Below are 18,319 nucleotides of genomic sequence, written 5' to 3'. Positions count from 1 at the left end.
TTAAAATTTAACTAGAACTAATCACATAAAAATTTCTCAAATTTTGCACAATATTTCTGCATATTTGTGCATCATAACTGTTGAATATTTTGAGGAAGTAACAACGTTAGAATACTCATGATGCATAAATATGCAGAAATATCGCGCATAGTCGAGAAATTCTTGTATGACTAAGCCTAATAAATGTTAAGGCTATTACGCTGAATAGTGTACACATTCGTGCACCATGTCTGTTGATTATTTCAACAGAGTCACTTCCTCGAAATAATTAACGGTTATGATGAACGAATATGTAGATATACGTAAACAAAAAACTTATTTGGAATGAAGATTATAAAATGTTAAGGCTATTATGCCGGAATGTGTACAGTCGACCGATTAAGTGTAGCAACACTTTTCCCCGATGAGTTTTGCAACGTATTTCGTGTCCAATAGGAAAATTTTTATTAGTAATACAAAAACATCTCCTAAAAATTATACTAAAGAAACAAATTGTCCTATTGAATACAGGATATGTTACGAAATATCAGGGAAACATCGAGGGAAAGTGTTACAATCTTTAATCAGCCGAACAAGACGTACAAGATGTATATAAAAATAAACAAAGACCGCCCGCGCACGCGGATGACCCTCGCAGAGACCGTTTCGACGTTGGCACCGTAAGAATGCGCGAAGCGAAATCGTGACCCAGTGAGTTCGAGCCAGCCGGGCCGAGGGAGAGCCCGAGAGTGCCGGCTGGTAGATCGACCGAACTGGATCTTAGTAAGTTTTACAGCCCAGGGTTATAGCCTCTACGAGTACGACATAGGATCGCGACGCGTATAGCAACACGGGGTCGGACTCGCCACCCATCTCGGAACCGAGGGATGACGATGGTGGTAGTGGACGCTTCTATCCTCGTGGTGACGCGGGCGACCCCATAGTTCCGCTCCTCACCCTCGCTTTACAAGGGGTTGGTACCTTCCGCCACTGGCAAAGTCTTTCTTTCTCTCTCTCTCTTTGCCATTCTTCCTTTTTCCCTCTCTCTTTCTCTCTCTCTCTCTCGCTCGCTTCCTTCGGCTTCCATCCTCTACCTACTCGACCTCCAACCACACGAACCGTAGTATACCACCGGCAACCATGAATGGGAACCACGTGTCTCTCTCTTTCTCTCCTGCTTTCTCTTTCTCTCCTGCCGTCCCGACTCGGCTCAATGCCACCGAAAGCCCGTGGATTCCACGCGTCACAACCTTTTCGACGCGAGATCCACACGTGAGGATCGCGCGATCGCGCTGCGCAGCGCATCCGAGATCCGCGGTATGTCGGCTTTAAAGGCGACCCCGTGACGCTCCTTTACGATTCGGCGACGAAACTTCCTCGCCGGGCTTGCACGTTTTTTAGAGCAGTGCACTTACCGGGACGCTCTAGATGCTCTTCGGAATCCGAAGGCTAACGTAGGGGAAACAATAAAAAAGAGCTCAAAATGCGCGAATAAAGTAGACGAGGAGAAATTGGTATCATAGAGCTCGCACGCCAGCGAGAACACGTGTTGTTTAAAGTTTATTCTGTTATAAAGTTCCTTGTAACTCACGTGATTGATATCCAATAGCACCGTTCGAACATTAAGATTCACGAATATTTGTAATGCTAATGATGATTGAAACAGAAATATAATTAAAACAGATATTTTAATAATGAAAATAGAAAAATATTTAAGGTTTCTGTTTCCTCGCCACGGATATCTTGATTTATGAAACTGGGCGAGAAAATACTCGTTCAAAAATCTTGCATAATATGGTGAAGTAAAATGTTCATAAAATGACATATCACAATATTGATCGAGCAGAAATTTTGTGGAATGATCTAAACACTTTCCTTTTGTCATAACAATTAATAAATAGTAAGGTGTTCGAAGTATTTTAGAAATCTGCTCGATCGGTTGCATATGACATTTTACGGATACATCTTTTTTTATTTTGCAACAATTTGTTGCAAGAGTTCCATGGTGAGGGATCAGGAGTCTTAACGGGAGTTATTAACGTATAGGAGACATTATTATGTAATTAAACAAATTATTATGAGCGTGAGTTACATTTTCCTCATAGTTTGTATATAATGTTATAATGACGGAAATAATAAAAAGCTCCTCGAATAGATTAACTAACAGTGAGATTTGAAACGGCACATAAAGAGCAAGCACGGATGTCTTAGTGCTATTAAATACTAATATTACTTTTTAATATTAATATGATTGTGGGAGGATAAAATTGTCCAGTATGTTAAACGCACGTATCGAAATTTTTTCTTCGATTATTGTATTTATCAACATTGTGTTGCGAGATTACTGTCGAAGCCTCGGTGGCCGTATGGAAAGGCGTCCCGCCCGGAAAGTGGGGAGGTTCCAGGTTCGAGTCCTGGCGGAGGCAGTTTTTTCGCAACATATATAATGAATCTATTTGAGTCATCGGTTTAATGGGGTTTGGAATTTTAATAAAAAAATATATATATTGGGAGTACAAATTAGTTCGGTCCGTTTTTTTGTGGTCAAAAATGAATTTATTTCAGAACAAAATGAATGAACAGATCAATCAAAGTATTGTCTATCGCTGGCTACTACTTTTTCCCACCTCTCAGGCAATTTTCGAATTCCATCTCGAAAAAATGTTTCGTCTTTTGAGGCGATCCAAATTAGGAGCCAATTTTCGATTTCTGCGAAAGAAGTGAATCGGTGACCTGCCAAATCGTGCTGCATCCGTCGAAACAACCAGTAATCAGAAGGAGCAATGTCCGGCGAATACGGCGGGTGCGGTAAAATATCCCACTTGAGCGTTTCCAAATAATTTTTTACGACTTTTGCGACATGAGGCCGAGCGTTATCATGCAGAAGAATAACTTTGTCATGTCTTTGCTCGTATTCCGGCCGTTGTTCTCGTAATGCACGGCTCAAACGAATCAACTCCCAATGATTCTGCAAGCTCCTCTTGCGTTTGACTCGGATCTTCATCGAGTAATGCCTCCAATTCTTTGTCTTCGAATTTTTTTGGCTGTCCAGAGCGAGGCTTGTCTTCAACGCTGAAATCACCATTCTTGAAACGTCGAAACCATTCCCTACATGATTTATCAGTTGGAGCATTGTCACCATAAACTTCTACAAGCATTCGATGCGCTTCACTTTTCTTCCAATTAAAGCAGAAAACTAAAACCTCTCGCAAATGCTGCTTAGTTAACACAAAATTTGACATATTCAACACAGTAAAAAACAGGGGTTTTGTATAAAACTCAAAGCAATATAAACTGAATATTATTGACAGATGTCTAACCTCTCTGAAACCACCGAAATCAGCTGTCACTATGAAACATTCATAACAGCCAGAGCCATCTTTGGAAAACGGACCGAACTAATTTGTACTCCCAATATAAAAATTTGGACTCAAGGATCGGTCTAAGTATGGAAGGTTGATTCTCCGCGTACGATAATCGAAGAAAAAATTTCGATACGTGCGTTTAACATACTGGACAATTTTATCCTCCCACAATCATATTAATATTAAAAAGTAATATTAGTATTTAATAGCACTAAGCATCCGTGCTTGTTCCTTATGTGCCGTTTCAAATCTCACTGTTAGTTATAATGACGTGTTTATGACGACATAATTAAAAAATATTACTGTGATACGATGGCACCTAATGCTTTTCCCTTGTACTTATTTTCGGGGATATTTATGAAAATATAAGAAGACTCCTGTGGCAATGATTCAATTACGGCGCTCCGAAAGAAAGAACCGAGCAAGCCACGCAACGAGAAACTGGGGCAGGAGGGCTAGACAAAGGGGCATTGTGGTGGATCTTCCGTGCGAGCAGGAAACCGTCAGCACCCTAAACAAGGGCCACGAAGGCGAAAGAAAAGAGATTAACGAATTCAGGAGCACCCCAGTATTTTTACGGTCGATTACGATGACCGCTTTGTTTCACGGTCCACCCGCCCCCTGGGAGCGAACTAGAAGCGCGAGTAAATAAGACAACAGACCGGGATTCAGGACTCAGGGTTCTTCATCAGGCATGTAGGTTCCGGAAATGCTGGTCTTTTTCAAATGTCTTTCACCGACCGATCTCTTAAACTTCCAACTGGACCAAGCTCTCTGCGCGAACAACTCGGATAAAATTCGCGTGCCGTTTCTGCACATTTTTGCACTCGTATTTGCGGATAATATTATAGATACATTGAAGCGGGTCGAATCAGAGATTCGAAAGTTGGCGTTCGTATTACGGCAAGATAAAATAATCAGAGGGCGCGTGTGTTATTTTAAAACATGAAAAGGATTCATATACAAATCACGCGGACGCGAGTTTGGTCCTAGAATGGTGGAATTTCCGAGAACAAAAAAATCGATTTAACCTGAATATCTCACGTGGAAAAAGTCTCAAGTAACGACTATTAATACGGATTTACGTCTCTGATATCTCGAGAATATCTCGAGAATTAATTGATCTTGCGATGATTCTAGCATCAGGTTTTGAACATGAATATTGCAATTACAAACCCTGCGGTCGATTTCTGTCACGCATGCGAAGAGGAGACAAGATTTGACAGATATTTTTGTGACGAGTTTGGCGAGTCCGCGCATTGGACTTTGATATAGTCGGGAATAACAATAGACAAGACGGATGCGTGACCCCCATTTCCACGATCTTCCTGTTTGCCTCCCGGTTTTTCGTGCCATTTCGCGACTTTACCAAGTCGACGTTGTTGCCGTCACTACTACCCCCCAGCACCGTCACCGCCACCGCCGGCGTTCTCTCCTCCGTTTCCTCGCGGTTCGTCCATCTTTTTGTCGCTTGGTTATCGGGAAAAAGCAACGGTTACGTACATGCAGGTAGACCAGTTCGTACTACACGTGTGTGGAGGGCCCTAAGTGAAGCGTTTCGTCCACGAGGGGCGAAAAGCAGCAAGACAATGGGGACTACGTAAATTTTCACACGCCCCGGAGTCCGCGATCCCGCACGGCGAGTAACACCACCAGGGTGGCCAACCCCGCTGGAAGGACCGGTCATCACCTGGTCGCGAAAACGAGCCTCGGTCGGCGCGGTACGTTACAGCATAAATTAATTCCCCACCCTCCCGAGTCCCACGAGTCGAGGAGAGAGATTTGGGCAGCTGATGAGAGAGTACGCGGGACCACTCAATGGGAGCGTAAATGCGGATGCGCCGCGTCTCATCGAGGCGGCCAATAAACGATTGTGTTACGTTTAATTATTCCGCGCGCAAAGAGCGCCCGGCATTGTCATTGTAATGCGGTTTCCGGCGGCCGGTATAGGGCGAGGAATATTAATTTGCATGCAAGTAGAATGAAAATCGCGAAGTCCAGTCCGCCGCGTGGTGTTCGACATCGCGCGCGAGAGGGTAAGCTAATAACTCGTCTCTCCTCGCGGAGAGTCACCGTTAACGATTTTCGAGAGAGAAACGAAGAAATCAAGCGGGACAAGAAAAGAGAGCACGCGCGCGCGCGAGCGACGCATCCAACACATCTATCGTATGCGGCTGTGTTATAAGCGCGCGAATGTGATTGAAAAGATTTACCCACATAGAAAGGACCGGTGTTCGTCACGGCTATCGTTTGACGGTTAATGTCAAGACGGACCTAGGGATCCTTTCGTCTCATTCTCTACAGCTCAAACTAATCTCCTTCTTCTCTCCTCCCCCCTCTCCCGCGATTATTTAACGAGTCCAGTTCGTTCTCACGGTACGACCTGCAGAAACTCAGGTAAACGCATCTGTATTGTTGTCTATTAGTCCGAGAATTTCCAAAATTTAGGGATACCATCTTTGCCTGGTATCCAGACCCCGAGAGATGTCGATCTGCATCCTCTTTATGCACCTCACGCCGCACCTGCTCCGAAGAATCAATGAAATATGAGATTCGAACATTGAAGATGTCAAGCGATCGAATTTCTCCTTTCTAGAGGACAGACGCGTGGATTTTGCGACAGATGCGAATGCAATGGGACTTAGCAGCGCGAGCCTGCGGATTTGTACTCGTTCTCAATGACGGGGGAATGATATTTTCGCGTACACGACGATGTACGGTGCCATCGAGGCCTCAATTGCTTCTGAAGAGAATAGATGGTAAAAAATAATCTCGGGAACCCCTCGTTTGTGAGTACAGATGCTCTTTATATTTTGAACAATTGATGTAAAATCGATTGACTAAGGATTAAAAAAATTATTATTTACGCTGCCATTGAGTGGTCCCGCGTATCCTATTATTTATCCTGCCCAAATCTCTCTCCCCGACTCGTGAGTCTCAAAAGGATAGGGAATTACTTTTGCTTGAATTAACAAATAAATCTAATTAAAAAATATGCATCTATGAGTGACTGAAATATATGGATAATTACAGCAACTTGAAGGGGAGACCGGGCCTCTAGATGGTCCTAGAGGTATGTTGCTACATATTTCTTTTTAATATTTATCTTGATAAGAACAATGAGTACAAAATCGCGAAATGATCCTTTTAGAACATAACTACTTTTCATGGAGTTTCATGGAGTTTCATTAAAATCGGAATAATACCAGGTGAAAAAATACAAAAACTAATTTAATAGTAAATAAATAAATATTCGGATAAATAAAAATAAATTATAATATAATTATAATACAAAATAAATTATATATAATGATAAAAATAAATATTCGAATAAATAAAAATAAATTTTCGAACCTCTCGACTGGGAAATCCTAAACTTCCTATACCGGATTATCACACAGCTAAGTACAGATACCTTCCTAGCTTACAAACTCAATGTTTTTGTATATGCAGGGTGGCCCACGTAAAGTGTTACAAGCTAATAACTCTAAACATATTTGTCCTATCAAAAAGTTATTCGTGAGAAAGTTTCATATATTCAAGGGACCTTTATAACTACGTAAACAAAAATCCACTTCCGTCCTCCCTTAAAGAGGGGCGGGGGATAACTTCAAAGTTTCAAATGGAACCTCCTATACAATGTTACATATTTGGATTCTACGGGGAAAAGCAAGTAAACTTTGTCTAAAACATTTCTTTGGAAAATGCTCCTATCAAAAGTTATAAACATTTAAAGTTTTAGCCATTTCATTTATGATTAACTCTTGACACAAAGTTGTATTCGCGATACAACGAAAACGACCTTAGAATACATACTTGATGTTAATCAAAAGATGTTAACCAAAGTCACATCTCAACCATCTACGAAAGAAGATTTAAAACGAAGAATACGTACAGCTTGCATTAAGATGACCCTAGAAGTATTGTTTAGAGTTAGGCAAAGTTTTGTAAAAAGAATTAATAAGTGTTTAGATGTTAATAGTCAACAGTTCGAACATTTAATAAAATAAAACAAAACAGAAAAACTATGAGTCTTATTTAATTTATCATTAATTTCAATGCACTTTACATTAAAGTTTAAATGTTTATAACTTTTGATAGGAGCATTTTCCAAAGAAATGTTTCAGACAAAGTTTACTTGCTTTTTCCCGTAGAATTCAAATGTGTAACATTTTATAGGGAATACCATTTAAAACTTTGAAGTTATCCCCGCCCCTCTTCAAGGAGGGACGGAAGTGGATTTTTGTTTATGTAGTTATAAAGGCCCCTCGAATATATGAAACTTTCTCATGAACAACTTTTTGATAGGACAAATATGTTTAGAGTTATTAGCTTGTAACACTTTACGTGGGCTACCCTGTATATATAGTGTCCAAAAATTACATTAATTTTATGCAACTTCTTTTGTTAATAATTTTTTAATAAACAAGAAGCAACGGTTAAAACCTTGAAGATTACTCAGGAAGGTAACCTCTATAACATATGTCAAGATCAAAATTATCAGAGGTGCTTTCCCTAAAGTGAATAATTATCAGTATATGATATACTGTTTTGTGGGTAATAAAAACAATTTTCATTCATCAATCAAAATGATTGAAACTGAGCATATGGACGAGCATATTGGCCCATAATTGAGGACTGTAGAGACCTCTCGCGGAGAATTCGAATCTACTAATCGGAATTCATATTTTATACGTAGTCTTCTTTACCTTGCGCTACGCGGCAACTGAACTCGATATACTAAGGCAAGATTACCATATGTTGCCTTAGTATGTTTGTATTTTAATTATTACGAAACAAAATATAAAGTTCTTTGAGGATTATTTTAAGGTATACTCTTTAGGATTTTTTTTGCAATAAAACAAAACGGCGTCAGAATAATCCTTGCAGCACCGAATTATTCGATAGATTTTGCTAATTCGGATATTCCGAAATCAGAAGGGCGAAATCTGAGGAGTTTTTATGAAAATATGTTGCGTAAATAGCTATTTTTATTTTCACGATGTCGTGTGCGTTTCGTCTGATAGCCAAGCTGTAATAAATAATTAAGTTTCCAATTATTTTTGCAATCATATTCATAGATAATATTTAAATTAACTTGAAATATCAACAGCCAACAAATTTTCCAAATGTAGTATGTTCTAAACAGTCACAGCATGCACTATCTCAGACGTTCTGGCAGCCTCGTGTGCCGTGACTTTAGTGAATATTGACTTAAGCAGCCATATATTTTCCTTAATTTTCATTAAAAAATCTACTTTACAGACATTTTATTAGGAATTTAAAAAATTCAATTTCTTGACATCTGAAGACTAGAAAACCTTAATTTTTTCTCAGATATCATATAACTATTGATAATCATATTTGATAATCACATTACAAACTATCGATAACTATGTACGGACTGAAATATCGAGAGTTCTCCACTTTAACGCGTGTGAATATAAGCAGCGAAAAGTCTTGGGTTTGATTCGCAACCTAGTTTAGCATATGCAATATGTTTTTTCTTGCTGCTTCTACAGCTTCTTAACAAGTTCATTTAAAAAAACCAAAGCGTGCATTTATCAGAGTATAACTATATCTTTATAGATAATTAAATGTTGTCATTGTAAAAGATAGAGCTGTGTAGAAATTAACCTATTGACTATTAAGACTATTAAGATAATCGGATTTATCGACTGGATCATCGTTATTGAAAATATGCAGCAAGAGGAGAAAAAGGTCGAAAGGACACCGACAGAAACAGAAATTTCTTTAATCTCTTCCTTTTATGCTTTTCACCTTTCTCACAATGAGACAAAAATGAACAAACGAAAAAAGAATTTATAGGATATTCAGAGAAAGTCTTTTATTATGGAAGATTAAAAGAAAGTCTTTTATTATGAAAGTGGCACCAGACCTTTTAAATCTCTTTTCAAAATTTATTTCATATTTTTCTTCTTGTTTTGACTTTACTATTATGTTACCTTTTAACTTATACATGCATCACGAAAGAAATATAAGAAAGGAAATGAAGGGACTAAAAGAAAATAAATGATGGGAATATGGAAATCTATATCGATATAAGATTCCCTAAGCTAAAAGTAAAGAAACTGATTTCAATATATCAATTATGGGAACAAAAAGTATTAACAAAAAGTATCATTATTAAAGGTATTATAAAAATTATAGAAGTATAGCAAAAATAGAAATGGCGCTGAGACGCCGTGCGTCTAGATGTGTAGGTCTCATGAGATGCGTGGACCAATGAAAAATCAGGGCCAATAGGACGAGAGCAGACGACAGTTAATGTTGCGTCAGCAAACGATAGTCAATAAATGTTATGTAGTTGAGTTGGACGTAGCATAGGTGTTATCTTTATTTTCCATTACAGAAGATATTATAAAGATCATAAAAAACTCACTTCCAAAAAGAAGAGAATTACAAAGGAATGAAAATAATAAAAATGACACCCAACCATTGATCAGTGAATAGATCTTTTTCCTTTATATCAATGAAAAGACAGTTTTACAAACATAAGGATCTTTTAAACAACGTTTTATAAAAGAAAAAAAGACGCCGAATATTAAAGAAAAGTATCAAATAAAAAATACCATTACAAAAAATACCAAACAAAAACTATAAAACTATAAAACTATAAAACTATAAAACTATAAAACGAAAAATACATATTAACTTAAACAAAGTGCAGATGTTTTAAATTAATTTAATTAAAAAAAGAAGTGAGATCAATATAACCAAGTATGTATATGTGTAAGTATTTTTATTACACAAGTAATTGTGTGATAAATATATTGTGTGATATTATAATGTTCAAATATTTTAAATAAGAAAACAATTTTTTTAATCAATTATGTCTTATGTCAGTGTCTTATGTCAATTTGTTATTTCTATATCTATAGAATATCTATATCTATATATTATTTGTTTTTATATCTATAGTTGGGACGCATCATCCTTAATAGTCTATATTGGTTTCACATACGTTTTCTAAACGTATGTACCATTTCATAACCATTTGTAAAATGTTTCCCACACGTTTCTAAACAGTATATGCCAACTGAGACGTTTTCATGTAGTATACCGTAATATTCATCATATTTTATTAATATTAATAATTTAATCTTGAAATATCGAAGTATTAAATTGAGAAAAACTTAATATCGGGGATCAAAAACTCGGCGTTCGTTTCTAATGTGATAGCAAAATGGTAAAATAACCGCTTTGACATATTTCATGCACTATATATACGAGTAGTTTTTGAGAAAGTATGATGATGGGGGCTCATTGATAACAGAGTAAGGCAGACATTGCTACTATTGCGTGATATCCCATGTAAATCTGAAATCTAAGAGTGTCTCATTCTCAGCACCTAATTACTTGAACAACAAATGGTTCTAGTGGGTTGTGAGTTTCATCGAGAGGAATAAAATAGCACAGTTTAAAGTAATTCTGATGTGTTCCAAAAAACGACCTTATTGACACTCATCCTTTAATCAGCACGTCAGGTTTCTATAATAATTGGAGTTTAATATGTAAAAAACGGGTTTTTTTGCGATATTTGATGTTTTCCTTTTTTTATTAGAAAGAGTAACATTATCTCTCTCTCTCTTTCTCTCTCTCTCTCTCCCTCTCTCTTGAAATTTTGATTAGAAATCATGATTAGAAATATATTGTTCATTCCTTTCAAAATGCATTTTGTTTCTTGATTTAATATTTTACTTTTTAATCAAGTTATGAAGAATTAAAGTTAGGAACTATTATATTAGAGATTGAGAGCATCCATATTAAAGATTCCTAGCTTTAATCCTTCATAACTTGACTAAAAAGTAAGATAACCAAAAAAACTCGCAAAAGACCCGTTTTTTTAAATATTAAATCCCAATTATTATAAAAATCTGATGTGCTGGTGAAAGGATGAGTATCAATAAGGTCATATTTTATACCACGTCAGACGATCACAGACAATCACAGACAAAAGGTTCCTCCGACTCTTAAAATTCATTGTTATATATTATATTGTTCGAACCTTAATGGTGGCTTATATTGTTCGAACCTTATGATGGCTCGCTTGTGGAGGCTCACGTGTAACATAGGTCCATTGAGAAAATTCTTATTCTTTTCATTTCTTAGAAAACTAAAATCTAGCACGTTTCCTATCTCTTAGATCTGCACCAACTAATGCGGATAATATAAAAGTACCGTTCGCTACTCTTTGTAAAGAAGAAAGAACACGAAGACAAAGAAAATGTCCATTGAGAGAAAAACAGTTGAATTGACAAGATCATCGGTCACCGGCTATCAAAGAAATATTGGATCTATTCAACAAAATATATATTAATGCAACAATAGAATTTGTCAATATATTATGTGGTAAACTTAGTTCCTGCGGCTCACAGTTAGATGACGTTAGTTGTAGGTGTAATTTATTTTGACATCTGAAACTGGCTGCATTTTAGAAGTTAGACATTTGTCAATAAAATTCAGTGCGAAGAGATTCATTTAAGCGAGCAGTGCTATTTTTTCTTTTGATTAAATATGGAACGTGATAAGTTGTTTTTTCGACATGTGCTGCTTCATTACTTTGACTTGAAAAAAACTGCAGCTGCAGCTCATAAATTGCTTTTCGAAGCTTATGGCAATTATGCTCCATCGGAAAGAACATGCCAAGTATGGTTTCAGCGATTTAAGAGTGGTGATTTTGATGTCAATGATAAAGAACGCTCAGGCCAACCGAAAAAGTTTGAAGACACCGATTTGCAGGCATTATTGGACGAAAACTCTACTCAAACGCTCCAAGAATTGTCTGCAGCATTAAATGTTACTCCGATGGCTGTTTCCAAACGTCTACATGCAATGGGAAAAATTCAAAAGGAGGGAAAATGGGTACCACACGAATTAACCGCAAATGCCATTGCGAATCGCTTAAACATCTCTATTTCTCTGCTCGCCAGGCAGAAAAAGAAGAGTTTTTTGTGGCGCATAGTGACTGGCGATGAAAAATGGATATACTTCAATAATCCTAAACAAAGAAAATCATGGGTAGACCATGGCCAACCATCGACATCCACACCAAAGAGAAATATTCATGGCCACAAAGCAATGCTTTGCATTTGGTGGGATATGCACGGCGTCGTTTATTATGAGCTACTCAGACCGAACGAAAGTATCACGGGGGATCGATATCAATCACAATTAAACCGTCTGAATGAAGCATTGTTGGAAAAAAGGCCAGCAGTAGCCAGCAATCGACGTAAAGTCATGCTTTTGCACGACAACGCTCGACCACACGTTGCCAAAGCCGTCAAAGAAACACTGATGCAGCTCGAGTGGGAAGTTCTCCCGCACCCAGCGTATTCACCAGACTTAGCTCCTTCGGACTATTACTTGTTCCGGTCGATGCAGCACGGCTTGGTGGATACACACTTCAGAAATTACGAGGATGTGCGAAAATGGATCGACGAATGGATTGCATCAAAAGACCAATCGTTCTATCGTCGCGGAATCTACGCGTTGCCCGAAAGATGGGAAAAATGTATAGCTAGCGAGGGAAAATACTTCGATTAATGTATTTTTTGCTTTTGATGTCGAAATAAATGAGTTTTTTAAACAAAAAAACCGCAGGAACTAAGTTTATCACCTAATAATTTAGGCTTTTTTTCTCAGTGTAGGCTCGTTCTTTAAGAAAGAAAAGCCGTTTGTGTAGTAGCTGTCGACGCAAAGCAAGTGCTCCCTTGTCATCTGTGCAGGGTATTCCCGTTAACGCTCGTGCGCGAGTAAAAAGCGCGCAGGACCCCCGCGCGATAAAAGTTATTGGCAATTTCTTGATTCAATCCTGGATGTACCTCACGTCTGGCTTTTCTCAATCGATATTCTACGATTGAAAAGACGCCACATTGAAAGTCGTCGGCGTTGAAGATATATATCAGTATGGTCTAGCAGCTAGGAGTCATATGATGACATGGTTAAGCAGTGCATTTGATTTTGCGATTCATCAAGTGATAACGCAATCCCACGTCGTGCTGGAGACACTTCCGCGTCGATGCGGCAATCATTGGGGAGATCGATCGTCGATTAATTACTATGCGCGCGCGTCCTGCGAACGGGGTTGCATGAATGTGTATGTATTAACCGACGCGAGAGCGATTATTTGCGGGTCCGCGCACGCGAGCAGACGACACGCCGCAGGTGCATTCATCGCAACGCTCCGCAGGAAACCGCCGGTGCAAATAAAGTCAGAGCGGCCAGTGTCGGTATCGTAATTAGTCCGGTCGTAATTATAGCATCGCGCCGCGAATAAACGGCTCGTAACGTCCGAGTACATGAGACATCGGTGTCGCCATTAAGCCGCTCCGCGATATGAATAGAGAGACGATGGGGATGCACTTACAACATGGGGACAACGCCGACGATGAACAGCTCGTGGTCGGTTTTGCTACAATAACGAAGTGATTTTTCTCTGTGGTAGGAGTCGGATATTAGCATGCATATTTGAGTTAAAATAATAATAAACATTAAGTCCTATAATATATTGGCTCTATGAAGCCATATTTATTTTGGGGCATCTCTGGCTAGTGGCATTACATTCTTAAGATTTGTTCCGATTAATTTCTACCCGGGACCAGTGATAGAAACTTTGATTCCCGAGCAGCACGCATCGGCACGGGAGGGGATGCGTACACACTTACGCGACCGTGTCCGTGAGGCTCATAGAATCGTTTTAAAACTAATATTCAAGTTATTAAAACAGTACATGACGTACTTGTGCTAACAACTTGAATATATTAGTTTAGATAACACACGTTGCTGTTAAATTAAGAAGATCTGTTCTTCAATTTAGATTCTTGAATTCTGAAGATCGAACCACGGCGTTGTTGACCAATTCTATTGATTCAACAGTACTTGTTTTCCGTGTATGGCAAAATAATTAAGTGTCATGCGACATGGACGATAACACCTTTCTTACTTTGATTGAACCGCAACCCCATCGATGATACCTTATCCTCAATTGCTAGTAGTCGATTCATATCCGCCGGATAGAAACCAGTACCAGATCATCTGCATAAGTCTTTACTGACCACCACGAGCCAAGCAGCTCAAATAGCTAGATCGATATCGGATATTGCACGCAGCACCTAATAACCTGTGTCTGCAAAAATTTGTTTTCCTTGTTCTCATCGTTTCTCAAAAGCTTCTAATAAAATTCTAGTGAAACCTGATCCTCTCTCGTAATTCTCATGTTGTTTCGCTTTTTGGTCATTTCTTATTTTCAGCCATTATACAGAGTGTCTAACGCAATTCTTACATCATCCATGTGCAGGCAGAGCTCGTCAAATCAAACACAAAAGTCTTCCACTATTTTATAAACAATAATGTAAAATTTGAGATTATTGATTAAAGAATATTAATTAATGATCGCACGCAATGTGATACAAGCTGCGACGGTAAATATAACATCTCGTTATTTGCTTGTATATGTCACATCAAACTGAACAAAAAAATCCTCAAAGATATCATTTTAAAAATAATTATGTAGATTTTTTAGTTATTAATTGAAAAAATATTGATAAATAATTACGTATAGTCGTTCGTCAACTTCTTCAATTAATAATTATTGGGAGTACAAATTAGTTCGGTCCGTTTTCATTTTAGTTATGGATAGTAACCACTTAATATGTATACGAAGGGTTAAACATATGATAACGCACAGACTAACTTGTTTCACCAAATTATTCCGTAGTTTCCGTAGTTGTAAAATATGTGGTTAATTGATCTTATTTAACACCACTTTTATGTGATGTTACCTGAGGCAAGGAGGATCTTGTCGGATCTGAAATCCTCAGGTTGGTCGTGGACCGTCCAGCCAATTCGAGCTAATTGACCTCCATAGATAATTACGCACAATTAGGAGTAGGCCAACTACATCTTTTCTGCTCTCCAGCTCTTATCCTTTGCGTTGAAAATAGCTCTCTTTCCCTCTCATTATCATCGCACTCTTCTCCCCTCTCCTTTCTCTCTTCTCTTTTTTTTATTTCGTCTATATGTGTGTGCGTTCGTGTGTGTAAGATCTCCTCATCCTGTATACTAAGTAAAACTAGTTTCTTTCTTCATTTATTTCCTCCCTCCTTTCTTCTTTTATGTCGTACTCGCACTTTCTACTTGACTGACTAATGCACACTAGAGAGAAGGGTGTCTTACTGAGAGTCTACCTAAGAGAGGAAACGAGAGAAGGGGAGAAGGTAGAAGAAGCAGTGAGAGCTGATAGGCTGAGAAAGAATGGAGAGGGGCAGAGAGATCGCCGCCAGGTACACAAATTATCTGGCGACGAAAAAACAACGGAAGAGCAATTAAATAATGCTACGTCGCCACATAGTAGCGTTCCCTACCGCCTTTTGCTTCCTACCGGGTGTCTGGAACGATTTGATCAAAATATCGTCATGGATGTTTGTTAATAATATAAAACAAGATTCTTTTCGAGATATTTCTATTAAATCGTTTAATATAACCGTATGCATAGTACAAAATTTTGTGCATTTTGCACTGAAAAAACGGTCTGGTTAAAATTTCAATATTAAAAATTAAATATATCCCTATGTGTAAATTTAACGAATTTTTATGTTGTCGGAATATTTTGTGTTAAATTTCTATTCAATAATTGCAAGAATTGAAATAACACATTTTATATGTTTAAGTGTAAAATTATCGTATTGAGGACATGCTAATTTTACTGAATATGTTCTGTATTTATTGTGACATATTTTATATATTAAAATTTTATATATTAAAATATTTTATATATTAAAATTTACAAACAAATGTTGCTAAAAAATTTGCCTCTGTAACAATTGCTGTCTGAAATTTTAGAACTTTAATTTCGACACTAAAGTATCATATAGTTAGTAGATGTGAAGACTATGTGGAAGGACGTCATACTAACGATCCAGAGAACCCGAGTTCAAAACCCGTCAGTAGCAAGTGTATTTTTCGTATATAATATGAATGGAATAAATTAAATTAATCAGTTAAACGTAATCAAGAATGTTTCAGGAAAAAATACCGACAATACCCTTAAAATCAACATAAAGAAAAAGAAGAAAAAAATAATAAAGTTTATTACCGAAGAATCACCCGTTACAGCGAGAACACCACATCGACATCGCAAGCCACTATGTGTGGTGGTTAGTCGGTTGGTTGGTTGGTTGGTCGGTCGGTCGGTTGGTGCCGATGCATTAGAGCAACCCGACTCATTACCGCTGGCACAATTAAGGCCCAATTTCGTGGGCATAATGGCCGCCAATCTGGCCGCACAAAAAGTCCGTGGTTGCTCTCAAGAACAGCCGGAACCGTGCCGCCGTCTCTGCCTAATAACCGACAAAATTCACCGGTCGGCCCTGCCCGACCGCCACAAAAATCTAGCTTTCTTCCTAAGACCGGACACAGAAGAGATATCCCCGACGAGATATTCACATTGTAGTTCCGAAATGGTGGCGCTACAATGCAGAAACCACGGGATTTCCCCCAATTAAATTTGTTAGCCGAAACGTCCTATTCTAAAATACCCCCGAGAAGAGTAATGCCGCCTCCGGCGGGAGTCGATCTTTATTTACGACGCTAAACAAAACGATCGGGGAATTTTTCCCTTTTTTGTTGCTCGCACTAAAGCGCGACGCGAGAGCACTTTTAGCCGCTTAACAGTCGCGTTTCCGGCGTGCCCGCGGCCGAAACGCGCGAGAATTACCGCGCTCGTTGGGAAATTCCTTTCGTCGAGCTGCCCTGCCCCCTCCTCCCTCACGCTCACCCTTCTTCCCCCTGGTGCAAATCTATCGGCGGTGTGGAATCGAGAGAATCGACGACGAAATATTCGAAAACTGAGGCCGCGCGCGCGCGCTCGGCGGAGGCGGGGGAAGGGCTGGAGGGGGTGCGACGCGGCGGCAGCTTGGATCGGACAATGGCCGACAATGGGATCGCATCCGATTTTTGCATGCCAATTTCGCGCCCGGCATTGTGCCGTAGACAATGCGCCAATAATTACGCTAAACGGCGACCATTCATACGCCCATTCGGCCGGATTCAAACCGGCCTTTCCGTATCCATTATAGTCGCGCGGCGCAAATAATCGCTCCGATGCGCGCCGCTTCCACTTTTTCGCGGTGTGTCGCACAGGTGGCGGCGATCATCGATTCGCAGGCCGCGGATCGCAGCCGCGTCTGGCTATTGCTCGCGAACATCCCCCTCGTCAAGTCGGGGAAGAAAGACAGAGAGAGAAAGAGAGAGAGAGAGAGAGAGAGAGAGAGAGAGACGCAGTCTCGCGCCGCGCGACTCCAAAAATTTACTCCATGTATTAATCGAGCGTCAACTTTTCCATTACGTTCCGGACGTAGCCGCATCCTCGCCGGAGAGGCCGAAGGCACAAACTTGCATCCCAGCACGACGTGCACCTCGCGCACGGCGTGTCATCTCGCGCGTGTACGCGGAGAACGCGGTTTCGGAAGGGGCGCGCGGGGGAGAGTCGGCGCGCCACGCAAATCGGATTTCCTTTCGTTAAACTTCGTTCGTAACGGCTTTCCTCCTCCCCCCTTCTCTCTCTCTCTCTCTCTCTCTCTCTCCCCCCTCTCTCTCTCTCTCTCGCTCTCTCTCCTCTCCTGCCTTGTATACTCCCCGGACGAGCACGCGTTATCCCTCTCTTCGTTCGCATCGTGCGCGCTTTTCTCTCTTCTCTCGCATCTCGTTAGATGTGATGCACCTCGCAGAGGAAGAAAGTCCACAAAGGGAAGTCGGAGCGCATCCAACTTGCGGATGTTGGGCGAGGGGAAGAGATGAGAGATGCAAGCGAGGAGAAGGAAGAAGAGGAGAAGGAAGAACGAAAGAGAGAAAAAAAGCCTCTTTTTACCTCTCTTCGTAGGTCGCCGTAGAGAGAGGAGGAAGAGAGAGAGAGAGAGAGAGAGAGAGAGAGAGAGAGAGAGAGAGAGAGAGAG

At 39.6% G+C, this 18,319-nt stretch overlaps 1 protein-coding gene across 6 annotated transcripts in view; it reads right to left on the bottom strand.

The window, feature by feature from the left end:
• LOC116848725 (zinc finger homeobox protein 3) overlaps positions 1–18,319 on the bottom strand; it is a 680,554-nt gene that overhangs the window by 527,626 nt on the left and 134,609 nt on the right. The gene's annotated exons all lie outside the window — the stretch shown is intronic.

The sequence above is a fragment of the Odontomachus brunneus genome, unplaced genomic scaffold (assembly GCF_010583005.1).
Source record: "Odontomachus brunneus isolate Ranch 3 - 2012 unplaced genomic scaffold, Obru_v1 Obru_scaffold_099, whole genome shotgun sequence".
Taxonomy (NCBI): domain Eukaryota; kingdom Metazoa; phylum Arthropoda; class Insecta; order Hymenoptera; family Formicidae; genus Odontomachus; species Odontomachus brunneus.
The sequence above is the reverse complement of the archived record's forward strand: the minus strand, read 5'-3'. Positions and strand labels throughout refer to the sequence as shown.